Source organism: Eurosta solidaginis, chromosome 1, assembly GCF_040869045.1.
Source record: "Eurosta solidaginis isolate ZX-2024a chromosome 1, ASM4086904v1, whole genome shotgun sequence".
Taxonomy (NCBI): Eukaryota; Metazoa; Arthropoda; class Insecta; order Diptera; family Tephritidae; genus Eurosta; species Eurosta solidaginis.
The window spans coordinates 23882842-23896817 of NC_090319.1; the positions used below are offsets into that span (position 1 = coordinate 23882842).

The following is a 13976-nucleotide window of genomic DNA, read 5'->3' on the forward strand; positions in this document are numbered from 1 at the left end:
GTATCATTGATCTTCTTCACAACTTTGTACGGGCCTTTCCAACTGCACCTAATCTTGGATGGAACACCTTTCCGCCGATGAGGGTTGTATAACAGTACCAAATCCCCTTCCAAGAAGCCTACCGTGTTATGGGACCTTTGACAAGCATACTTACTCTGGGTTGACAATTGTTTCGCAGTTGTACCAAGTTTACCTGGTGGCACGAAGAAGATGATCGGCGTCTGCCCGTGTGCGTCTAGCTGTCCCGGAGCTTCAGCCACTTATGTGGGTTCGTTGACCAAACGCCCGACCAAACCACCAGTTACGACAAACCCAAGGCCTAACAAGAAAAAATTTACGCACACGTAAGGGTTAAGGAATTTCTTCCCTCATCACTCAATAGGACCGTTTATTAACCTTTTTAGAAAGCGACACAACACTTTGTCTTTTGCCTAGCGGTTCTCCTACCAATTACTTACCGCTCTTATCCCACCCAACCATGACTTCTCAGATGTTAATGAGATGTCCCAATGTAAAGCAACAACAACAACGGATTTCAGACCATTCTTACAAACTTAACAATTCATGTTTTATTTAATAAAAGACTAATCAATTAAAAAGAAAAAGATCAGAATTTGAGAATTTCATACTAAATTTAGTACTAAAGAAAAAAGTACTATTTTTACTTTTCTGTTTAAGTCCGAACATCTATAGGAACGGCATGGAATCGGAACGACTTTTGAATAACAAGCCTACTAGGTATGTAATAATTCAAATTAATAATCTACAAAATTGCTATACTGCGGTAATAGAAAAGTGGAAAAGTGGAAAAATGGTCCCGATAATGGCAATTCGAAATAATATTAATTTAATTTAAATTTAATTGGAAAAATTGCAATGAAAGCATATATACTAAAATACTGGGTTTTCTTTTTTTTTGTAAGTTCTCTCTATCCGCTCTTACATTTAACAACTGACCATTAGAGCGGGATAGCACTACTACTTATCAAAGTATGTATGGAGACATACTACAAACCCAAAACGCGAAACAAAATGGAAATGATGGAGATAATAAATAAAATTTTGCAAACTCAGATGATTTGATGCTGGAACTCGATGAAGGCCTTCGACGATTCCGCTGATTTGCTGAAAATTAAAGCTTAGTGCACTCAAATTATTTTAATTCGATTTTGTTTCATGTCACTTCGTTTCTATATTATTATTTTTAGATTCCACTCTTCACTCTCCCAATAACACTTACATTTGTCTCTTTCTAACAATTCTTTTAGCTATTTTATATATATACTCATATGATTTTTTTCTCTTGGTACATAATTTTAGAATTTGAACATTTTTCTTTTTTCTTTCTTTATATATATATATATATATATATGTATATATATATATATATTTTAAAGTGCGCAAAATTATAATTTAAAAATTATTTGATGTTAAAGTTGGCAAATTTAGCAAATTTCTATAGCACTTTAAAATTACAATTTACACGTCTCTCAAAACCTTAATCCACATACACACCTATACAAATTGGCAACGATAAACTTAGATTGCATTTTATTTAGATTTCAAATTTTTTTCCTTTTTTTTTGCTTTTTCTCAGCAATCAATCAAATAAATTTTTAGGAAAATATAATAATAAAAAAACGACAATGCATATGCGCCCAAAATTTAGGGTATTGGAGTGAAATAAGAAGATTTATGCAATTTTTGAGCTAAATCACTGTTTTTAAGTGGGATTGCAAATTTCGCACAAATGGGTCGAACCCAAAGCCAGGAAATTCCTGTTCAGGATACCACAGATCCTCATCTTCACTCGCACTTCATTTTGAAACCCTTTCAGGAACCAGGAACACTGCAACCAGGAGATCTGCCAATCAGGAACACCGCAACCAGGAACACCCTTGCAATTTAATTTTAATTCGCACGAATTACGCGGTTTTTTTTTATCTTATTAATCTTTAGCAAAAGAACTTAGTAAACTTATTTACTTTTCATCAGTCAACATGGCTTTTTCGATCGCAACCAAAAAAATATTTGCCCGAGAGTATACCTCCAATGCCAACTTTATCCAGCCAAAACCTGCCCGCTATCCTAAATCCGAGGCTTTTATAGGCACGGAAAAACAGTAAAAAAAAGGTGGCGTGATGCGAAACAGAGTTAATTAAATAGGGATGGAGATAGATATTTATATAGGTTTGTCCTTTTTTAGTTGTTTTATAGGACATTATCTGACGGTAACTTGTGTTTTAACCCTTGCATTCCTTAATATCTTTTCCGTGGTACCACCCTATTTTACCATGTATGTCTTGCAATTGATACAGGGAGTTTCCTTTTGTGGCGAGAACTGTAGCTTTTACAAAAACGGGTGCTAGCTTGGCGTTAAACTTATTCGCTTTGTCGCTCAGAACGAAATTGCGCCGATATACATTTTCACCTACACTGAATGGTTTTACTCTGCTTCGGAGGTTGTAGCGTTGAGCTGATTTCTCAAAAGCGTTTTGTATGTTCTTGGCCAACTCAGTACGCACGAGTCGGAGTTTGTCTATGCGTTCTATTACAACATCCCCTCCCAAAGACTCGAGCGTACGCAGCAGACTATAATCATCTGCATGACTTAACATCTGCTGACCGAACATCGCATAGTATGGCGTGCAGCTAATAGTTTGGTGAAATGAAGACCGAAGTGCTTCAGCTATCATTTGAAGATTTTTGTCCCAATTGGTTTGATCAGATTGGAGATATGACCTGATACCAGCGATAACGGAGCGATTGACCCTCTCGCTCGCGTTAGCTTGGGGACTATATAGAGCTGTAAACGAATGTTTAATACCCCTGGAAGATAAACAATTTTTAAATTGGACGGACTTGAACTGACTGCCGTTGTCAGATACGATGCATTCGGGTGCACCAAAAATTGGAAAAATTTGTTTTTCTAAAAAGTCGCAAATTGGAGTGGCAGTAAACTTTTTTACCGCTTCGATAAATGGAAATTTCGTCAAATGGTCGAGAACTATAAAAATGCCAATATTTCCCTGCTTGGAGCGCGGATAAGGACCTAAAAGATCAACGTATAACCTTTGGCATGGACGTACAGAATTTAAGTTTGCTTTCATAGGTGGACGAAGAATTATATTTGTAGATTTACTCTGCTGGCAGATATCACAGCGAGAAATGAAACTTTTAACGTCATTTACCATCGATGGCCAGTAGAAATTTAAGCGAAGGCGTTCTAACGTTTTTGCCATACCACCATGGCATTTGTTTGGGGGACAATGGGCCTTTTCGATAGTGTCCTGGACTAGTTCATTTGGAATCCACAGTTTCCAACATAAAACTTCGCTTTCTTCATTTCCATTCGCGTATTCTGTTCGCTTATACACTTTATCGGCTTTGACCTGCAGGTCTGGTAAACTACTCTGAGCTTCTTGGATTTTCTTTTTTAATTTATTGTACTCATCGGAGTTGAAAGCTTCCGAATCTAAATTGACTGCTGGACAGACAGAAATTTCCCCTAGCTCATCAAAGTTTTGCCTCGACAACGCATCGGGAACGATATTCTGAGAACCACGTCGGTGCTCAATTTTAAACCGATAACCCTGTAGTTTGAGTGACCAGCGTGCTAATCTACCACTTAAGTCGTTTTGCTTCATTAGCCACTGCAAACTTGCATGGTCAGTCACTATCGTAAAATCTTGGCCTTCGACGTAAGCACGGAATTTTTTCAAGCTAAGAATAGCTGCTAGGCACTCAAGCTCGGTTACGCTGTAATTGCTTTGTGCGCGATTTAGTTTTTGCGAAAAATACGCGACGGGAACTTCTACACCGTCGTCATTAACTTGGGCCAACACTGCTCCTACACCTAGTTTGCTAGCGTCACATTGAATAAGAAAAGGTTTACTATAGTTAGCATTAGCCAGTATTGGTGCTGACGATAACAGGGTTTTAAGCAACTCAAATGCGGTTTGGGCATATTCAGTCCATTTAAAAACTTTGGCCTTTTTCAGCAAATTTGTCATTGGTGCAGTAACTGCAGCGAAGTTCGGTACAAATCGCCTATACCAACCAGCCATGCCAAGAAATCGGCGTAATTGCTTGATAGTGGTTGGTTGGGGATATTGTGTAACCGCAGATATCTTATCCGGGTCAGTACGGAGTGTACCCTTCCCTACAATATACCCTAAGTACTTCACTTCTCGCAGACAAAATTTGCTTTTCTCAATATTGATTGTTAAGCCCGCGTTTCTTAAATGATATGCAACTTCCGACATCGTCTTCATGTGAGCATCAAAACTTTCTGATACGGTGAGTAAATCGTCAAGATATACGAATACACTCTCTCTTAAATTCGATGGAATTACGCGATCCATTAATCTACATAAGGCCTGAGGGGCATTGCATAAGCCAAAAGGCATTACGCGGTATCTATACAAAGGGCGGTTTGGTACCGTAAAACAAGTCAAATCTCTGCATTTTTCCGATAATGGAATTTGCCAAAATGCTCGCCTTAAATCGAGCGAAGATATAAACTCAGCTTTTGGTAAGCGACTGAGTATCCCATCTATGTGGGGTAAGGGGTAAGCGTCTTTAATAGTTACGCTATTTACTTTGCGTGAATCTAAACACAGACGAACTTTTTCACCTTACGGACTCGACCACGGACTGTTGGGTGACTCCTCGATTATTCCCAACTTCAGCATTTCATCTATTTCCCTGTGAACTAACTTTTCTATAGCAGGTGAAATAGGAAAATATCGTTGTTTCAACGGACGGACATTAGGCTCTAACTCAATTACGTGCTCAATAAGGTTGGTTTTGCCAAGACCTTCCTTAGCATATGACGGAAATAAATCTTTTGTGATTTGCAAACGTTTTTGTTGCTCAGTTGTCAGGGTGTGCATATTATTTAAAACATCAGTATTATTATTATCGGTGCTTACACAATCGATTTGGCTTATCAGATGGGGAGCTATTTGGAATGCGATCCAGAAATCTACGCCCAAAATCAAATTTTGCTTCAAGCTAGGGACAATATAAAAAAGTAGTTTTGATGTTTTGCCCTTATAGGTAATGTCAAATAAAGAGGTACCAAATACAAATTGGTCATTGCCATCAGCAGTTCGTATCGATGAACAATGATTGGTTTTAATATTTTTATCCGCGCAGATCTTTTCAGCCAAGTTGCTGCCTACACAAGAAACTTGCGCTCCACTATCGAGCAAAGCTAGATGAGTTTCGTTAATAATCTCTATTTCGGCATATGGTCGAAGGTCTGACGAATGCTTTTGCAAAGAACATATTAAATTGGTTAGCCCTTTTCTACCTGCTTTAACTTTTTTCCAAAATTGACTTGCCCGTATTGCCGAACGTGATTTAGGTGGTGTGCCATTTTCGATATTATTGAAAATTTCTTTTCGTTTTTCTTGGTAAAATTTCAAACGATCTTGGTACGGTACTAAATGTCTTAATTCTGGTTTATAAAAATTCTTAGTTTCAAGATTGGGCTTAATTACTTCTGGCGAGGAACCGTTTTCGAGTCCTCGCTCGCTTGCAAGTTTCCCGACTTACACTTTACGCACGTAGGTTTGTACACGCCTACACTACCACAACCATAGCAACATATCGTTCGCTCTGCCAAGCAGTCGAAGTAACGATGCCCTTCTTTGCGGCAATTCCAGCACATCAGCTGATTGTTGCTCCTACGCCGTGTCACTTCGTCAACTTCCATAGCGTCTTCGCCGCGTCCTTCTTCTATTTCATCCACAATGTCAACTTCGTTAACTTGCTTACGAACAGACGTATTTCGATTAGGGGTGGACAAAGCAGTATTACTTGAAGACGATTGTCTAGCGATTTCTTGAAGTAAGCTTTCGTGTTTGATGCATAACTCGCGCAATTTAGCTACCGAAGGAATGGAAACGTATAAAAGTTGTTGCCTCAGGCGAGGTCTTAACCCTCTCTGTAGTATTTCTACAAGTTCTGCCTCTGGGATAGGAATGCTCAAGTTTTCTGCGATTTTAAAAATAGCATTGCGGTATTCATCAAAGGTTTCGGACATATTTTGCTTGCGCATACGTATTGCCTCTTTAATATCCGTATCAGTACGGTGTGCGGCAAAATGGGTGCGGAGAGCTTGACAAAGATTAGGCCAAACAACACGATCTACTGAGCGTCTGTAACGCCAGTACCAATCTTTGGCCTCCTTAGTAAACACGCTTTGGACATGTTCGCAGAACAAAGTGAAATTTCCTCCGAGTGTATCGATCACCTGTGACTCGACTCTATAAATAAAATTTTCTACCGATAGACGATTTGAGCCATCAAATTTGATGTCCCAGTTTGAAATAAGGTTGGCAATTTTGCCAGAATTAGTGACGTGTGATATTTCACTACTGCGCGGAAAATCCACATTAGAATGCCTGTAAGGATTTCCTTGTGCATGCATATTTAAAGCTGCGCCACCATGTTGACTAAGGACATTAACAAAATCCGGTGGGTCTTGTGGCCAATCAACTAATGGTGGTAAATCATTGTTTTGTGGAGGTTGCAAGTTTACGTTTTGCAATCTAGAGACAATATTATTAACGGATTGATCTAACCGCTGTCCAATTGAGCAAATCGGGTTTCGAAGTCTTGTAATAAATTAGCTTGTCGCGCGGAGATAACGGCAGATATGTCGTTGCTGTTGTTTTGTTCCATGGTTCTTGCTGGTGATTGTTGTGACTGTTGGGATTGTTGAAGACCCGAATTTCCTGCGGCTGCTTGAGCTGAAACTTGTGTTTCAACACTAGTTTCTGCCGGTTGCTGCTGCTGTTGTGCGGCCTGTGATGTAGACTGTCGCTCTTGAACAGTGGGACTAGTTACCGATCTAGCTTGTGAACGAAGAGGGTATGGATTTGGTCGAAAGTTATTGGGATTGCATTGTTAAAGTTTTCGCGGCAAATTGTGCACAAACGCCTTGGGGTTAGTGGCGGAGGTGCATACTCATCACTGTGACGTAACGGCATTGTGCGTATATTAAAAAAATTGCAAAAGGGTATATAGATGTATATATATATGTAAGGATATTAAAAAATGTATATGCGTGTGTATTTATTCAAAATACAGAAAAAAAAATTCAAAAAAAATTTGTTAAAGCAAACTCAAATCAAATATGGTCTTACTCTTCAATTGTTGCTGTTTGTTTTGTTGTTATACGGCCAAAGACATTTGTGTGCTTTTTCACTTTCATGTGGTGTGAGAATTTTTGTTGTTGCAGTACGTGCAACACACGCATTCCAACTTGCAACAAAAATTTGATGGAACTAAATCTTGATCCTTTAAACATACAATAACGAGATTCTACATTCAAATGGTATTTAACCCCTAATTAAAGTTAAAAATTATTTTTGGCTTTCTTCTACGCTGGGGCCCCACACTGTTGGGCGCCATTTTCTGTTATGGGACCTTTGACAAACATACTTACTCTGGGTTGACAATTGTTTCGCAGTTGTACCAAGTTTACCTGGTGGCACGAAGAAGATGATCGGCGTCTGCCCGTGTGCGTCTAGCTGTCCCGGAGCTTCAGCCACTTATGTGGGTTCGTTGACCAAACGCCCGACCAAACCACCAGTTACGACAAACCCAAGGCCTAACAAGAAAAAATTTACGCACACGTAAGGGTTAAGGAATTTCTTACCTCATCACTCAATAGGACCGTTGATTAACCTTTTTAGAAAGCGACACAACACTTTGTCTTTTGCCTAGCGGTTCTCCTACCAATTACTTACCGCTCTTATCCCACCCAACCATGACTTCTCAGATGTTAATGAGATGTCCCAATGTAAAGCAACAACAACAACGGATTTCAGACCATTCTTACAAACTTAACAATTCATGTTTTATTTAATAAAAGACTAATCAATTAAAAAGAAAAAGATCAGAATTTGAGAATTTCATACTAAATTTAGTACTAAAGAAAAAAGTACTATTTTTACTATTCTGTTTAAGTCCGAACATCTATAGGAACGGCATGGAATCGGAACGACTTTTGAATAACAAGCCTACTAGGTATGTAATAATTCAAATTAATAATCTACAAAATTGCTATACTGCGGTAATAGAAAAGTGGAAAAGTGGAAAAATGGTCCCGATAATGGCAATTCGAAATAATATTAATTTAATTTAAATTTAATTGGAAAAATTGCAATGAAAGCATATATACTAAAATACTGGGTTTTCTTTTTTTTTTGTAAGTTCTCTCTATCCGCTCTTACATTTAACAACTGACCATTAGAGCGGGATAGCACTACTACTTATCAAAGTATGTATGGAGACATACTACAAACCCAAAACGCGAAACAAAATGGAAATGATGGAGATAATAAATAAAATTTTGCAAACTCAGATGATTTGATGCTGGAACTCGATGAAGGCCTTCGACGATTCCGCTGATTTGCTGAAAATTAAAGCTTAGTGCACTCAAATTATTTTAATTCGATTTTGTTTCATGTCACTTCGTTTCTATATTATTATTTTTAGATTCCACTCTTCACTCTCCCAATACCACTTACATTTGTCTCTTTCTAACAATTCTTTTAGCTATTTTATATATATACTCATATGATTTTTTTCTCTTGGTACATAATTTTAGAATTTGAACATTTTTCTTTTTTCTTTCTTTATATATATATATATATATATATGTATATATATATATATATTTTAAAGTGCGCAAAATTATAATTTAAAAATTATTTGATGTTAAAGTTGGCAAATTTAGCAAATTTCTATAGCACTTTAAAATTACAATTTACACGTCTCTCAAAACCTTAATCCACATACACACCTATACAAATTGGCAACGATAAACTTAGATTGCATTTTATTTAGATTTCAAATTTTTTTCCTTTTTTTTTGCTTTTTCTCAGCAATCAATCAAATAAATTTTTAGGAAAATATAATAATAAAAAAACGACAATGCATATGCGCCCAAAATTTAGGGTATTGGAGTGAAATAAGAAGATTTATGCAATTTTTGAGCTAAATCACTGTTTTTAAGTGGGATTGCAAATTTCGCACAAATGGGTCGAACCCAAAGCCAGGAAATTCCTGTTCAGGATACCACAGATCCTCATCTTCACTCGCACTTCATTTTGAAACCCTTTCAGGAACCAGGAACACTGCAACCAGGAGATCTGCCAATCAGGAACACCGCAACCAGGAACACCCTTGCAATTTAATTTTAATTCGCACCGAATTACGCGGTTTTTTTTTATCTTATTAATCTTTGGCAAAAGAACTTAGTAAACTTATTTACTTTTCATCAGTCAACATGGCTTTTTCGATCGCAACCAAAAAAATATTTGCCCGAGAGTATACCTCCAATGCCAACTTTATCCAGCCAAAAACTGCCCGCTATCCTAAATCCGAGGCTTTTATAGGCACGGAAAAACAGTAAAAAAAAGGTGGCGTGATGCGAAACAGAGTTAATTAAATAGGGATGGAGATAGATATTTATATAGGTTTGTCCTTTTTTAGTTGTTTTATAGGACATTATCTGACGGTAACTTGTGTTTTAACCCTTGCATTCCTTAATATCTTTTCCGTGGTACCACCCTATTTTACCATGTATGTCTTGCAATTGATACAGGGAGTTTCCTTTTGTGGCGAGAACTGTAGCTTTTACAAAAACGGGTGCTAGCTTGGCGTTAAACTTATTCGCTTTGTCGCTCAGAACGAAATTGCGCCGATATACATTTTCACCTACACTGAATGGTTTTACTCTGCTTCGGAGGTTGTAGCGTTGAGCTGATTTCTCAAAAGCGTTTTGTATGTTCTTGGCCAACTCAGTACGCAATTTTTGTTCTCATTGTACCTGCGTTTCATCTTACTACTCATTATTCTTGATATTTCTCTCGCATTCTGTTGTTTGACCAATGAACTTCTTCTCAGAGCTTGCACTTGACGGATTGACTTTGCATCATCATTATCGTCTGCACGTTTCACAACAGTAGTGCGCGCTGGCTTGAAACCACCCCTGCATTCTTTCTGAAAAATTCTTTCAGTCGTTTTAGTGCGTCCATTAGGGTTTGTCGATGCTGGTCTTTTTCTCTTAGGTACTTTTAATTTCTCTTTATTTGGCCCATTCGATCCCTCAACCTTTCCTTTTGACTTTCGTGGCCTTTGTCGAGTCTTCTCCACCATTACTCGCTTAATACTGAATCCTTTATGCAAACTGAAGTTAAGCGCTATATTCTTGTTCTTATAACGCATCACCCTTTTCTGCATATCGATCTTGATGTCATGGTAAACCTAGAAGGCCACTCCCAATATGGCTTCTTCAAGGATCTTCGCCACAACGAATTTGTGTAGAACCGTGACCTTTCCAATCAAGACTTCACATATCACTTCTCCCTGGACTTGGTTATACTCGCCAGTGACCGTACGCAACCTTGCTCCAGGTAACAGTTTTATTCTCCTGTTGACCAAGTCAGATCGGATCAAGGAATGAGATGCGCCCGTATCTACAGTCAGTACACGTTCTTTACCATCCACATTCCCTCTGACGGTAAGACTGCTCAATTTTCTACCAATTTTCAACACAGATATCACAGGGCATTCAATAGCTGGATCTAGCTCTCGATTTCTACCTCTTACTCGCTCTTGATCATCTCCTCCAGCTTTGCGTTTACGGCCACCAACTTTGTTGGAACTATTAGGATCAAGATCGCAATGACGTGCAATGTGACCGGACTTCCCGCATTTAAAGCATTTGATAACTTTTTCACTCCGCTTTTGCGATCCTTTCAGCGCCTCCAATATTGCGTCTACCCACTCTGGCCTTTCTACTTTCACACGGCGTGCTTTGAAAACTGGCTTACACAGAAGCGACGCAGTTTCCTGAATCAGAGCTTGTGACACCGTTTCTGCGAATGTTGGCTTTGGGTTTGCGTATGTAGATCGCTTTATTTCGACGTCCCGTATGCCATTTATAAATCTCTGAATCTTTACCCTTTCAATGTATTCCACGGGTGCGTCCGCATTCGCTAAATATGCTAGCCTTTCAATATCCGACACCAACTCTTGCAATGTTTCACCAGGCCTCTGGAAGCGGTACAGTAACTCCATTTGGTATATCTGTCTCCTATGCTCAGTTCCGTATCGTCTCTCTAGTGCGGCCATCAATGCTTCATAACAGTTCCGTTCGCCCTCTGGAATGGTTTGTAAAATCTCAGCTGCAGGCCCTTTCAATGCCATGAACAGTGCAGCATCTTTATCATCCGCATTCCAGTTGTTCACTGTTGCGGTCTTCCCAAACTGTAGCTTGAAGACCTGGAAAGGAACAGAACTGTCAAAGGATGGTGTTTTTACCTTTGGATTGCTTGCTGAAACAGCTGGGCGATTTAGTTGTAACTGCGACCTTTTAAATCATCTACTTCTGCCTGAAATTGAGCCATTTTTGCATCCTGCGCTTCCAGTTTTGATGATACCTGTTCCAAAATTTCTGCCGACATTTCAGATATACGTGCCTCTTGCGCTTCCAATTGAGATGCCATATATGTCTTTTGGTCTTCCAGTTGGGATTCCATATATGTCTTCTGTTCTTCGAGCTGTGTTTCCATCTTGGATGTTATTCGAGTCTCTTGGGATTCCATCTGTGATGACGTATACGTTTTCTGTTCTTCTAGTTGAGATGGCATATACGTTTTCTGTTCTTCTAGTTGAGATGACATTGTCGATGTTTGAGCAGATATTGCAGCCAAAATCATGTTCAAGTCTGTGCTCGTAACTTTCTGCGATGTTTCGTTTTTCTCTTAAATTTTTGTTGTTGTCTCGTCCCCATCAGGATAAAAGACATACTCGTCTACATCAATTCCTTCTGCTTCCATTGCCTCTCGTAGCCGTGCCTGAAATTTGGGTTTAACGCCGCTTGTATTCAATCCACGGCTCTCCAACTCCTTCTTTAGTTGCTGGATCTTCAATTCACTGAACTTTGTCATGTCCTTGTTGTCCTCTGGAATTTATTCAACAATTCCTCTTCTGACACCAATTGTAACGAATTTACTTGCAATTCCTCTTATTTGCCCTTTTGCTGAGTTCGTATCACTTAAACTGTTGAATAAATAACTCCAATATTGAATAATGGAAAAATGGCATTTATTAAAGTACTTCACAATAACACTTATAATTTCCAACTAGCTGGCTTAATAACCAAACTGATAAACTGACTTTCAAAATTATACTGCTATGGCTCGCTAGATAGCGTCTTAATCGAAACTGCTTGGTAGCTCAAATCAAACTGAATTCCAACGCCTCTACATTTGCTGCCTTTTATACTCTCTGATTTCAACGTTCGCATCTTCTAGGCGCTTCCAGAATCTACTAGTTGCCATCAGCTCTCAAACTTCTCAGTTGTAACTAAAATTGCACGATTTTATAGCTTCTCTCATTGTATACTTTTAGGATTATCTCAGATATATGCATGTGTCTCCGCTGCTCGTATAAGTACATGGTACATATGTGTAGACGCAATTATTGTTTCGTATATGTAGATACATAATGATTTAATTATTGATGTGAATTTACGTCACTGCTTAGCATCGGCATAAAGATAGCAGCACACCTTAGTTTTGCTAATATTCGTAACAATATTTATAACTAGCAGGGCACTAGGGTTGGGCAGATACTAATCTAAATAGGAAGGTGTATTTTAACGCATTCCTTCCCGTAACTCAAAGTCAAGCAATCAGTATATAAGATTTTATTGATCTTGTTCAAAATGTAACTCCCAATTTTTCTTATTCTTACACTTTATAATTTCCTTACCTCTCCCTGCTTTATTTTTAAAATTTTATTTTATCACACACAATTCATACTCAAAATCTCATGACTTAATCAAAATATTTTAGCTGTACAATTTTTGTCTATCATCTCATATAGACAGCTATTTTTACAATGAAATGCTTAAATTTAATAAACACTTTTAAATCACTCAATGCAGTCGCTTTGACTATTTTTGAATTCAATGCTATGACCAAAATTAAGTACGTACATGGCGTATGAGTAACTTTTGCTGACATACAAAATTTGCCGCACGTAAAGTTGAACAAAAAAATTTTTTTATTTAAAATTCTTAGTTCTGTAGTATCTATAAAATCACTCTCTTAAACTTTGTGGAAATGCCAAACCAAAGTAAACAAAAAAAAATTGTTCGTTTGACATTTTCATTTTTTTAAAATACCAAAAAAATTAAATGCTTATGAAATAAGTGAAAAAGTATTTCGAAAAGTTTTGAAATCGGTTTTTATGTGTATGGCAAAAAAATGAGTTGCCAATATAATGGATGCCTCAACACGTGCTATTTTTGCAAAGAGACAAAAGAAAAGGCCTTATTAATTTTTCCAAAAGGAGCTTTTCGGCCGATAAATAAAAAGACTCTTGTTTTTTCTTATTCTCCTACGCGTTTCGATGTTTTTTATAACATCTTCATCAGGGAGTCTGGTTTATTCTAATAAAACATAAAACGAAAAAACCAACATTAAAAAGTTATTAATAACTAACATCAAGCAATAACATATTTTCCAACAGTTCACCTAAATTTAACATAATACAATAACATTTGAACTGCAATTTTGTCTTTAGACGTAACATTTAACATAAAACGTTTACCTTTAACATAAAATGTTTCCTTTTTACATGTAACATTTATTAACAAAAACGTTCATTCAACAACATAGATACATATACAAACTAGCACAATTAAAATTTACGACTGCGTCCATTGCCTCGTCCATTGCATTTGAGGGCAGTTGTGTATGCGCCGTTTATATTATTTACGTCTTCTTTGAAGTTTACCGTCTTCTCTATATTTTGTTGTATGCGTAACCCTTACTTCTTAAGGCCCCATTACTGATACTTACCATACACTTGACTTGACTTGGCGTAAACTTGGCAGCTTAGCCACGATTATACTCCACTTAGCGCATACAATCTGGCATCAT

The 13976-nt window shown here is 37.7% G+C and overlaps 1 protein-coding gene across 1 annotated transcript in view; it reads right to left on the reverse strand.

Moving 5' to 3' along the window:
* Positions 1–13976, reverse strand: part of LOC137238917 (uncharacterized) — a 224245-nt gene that overhangs the window by 95850 nt on the left and 114419 nt on the right. The window lies entirely within an intron of this gene.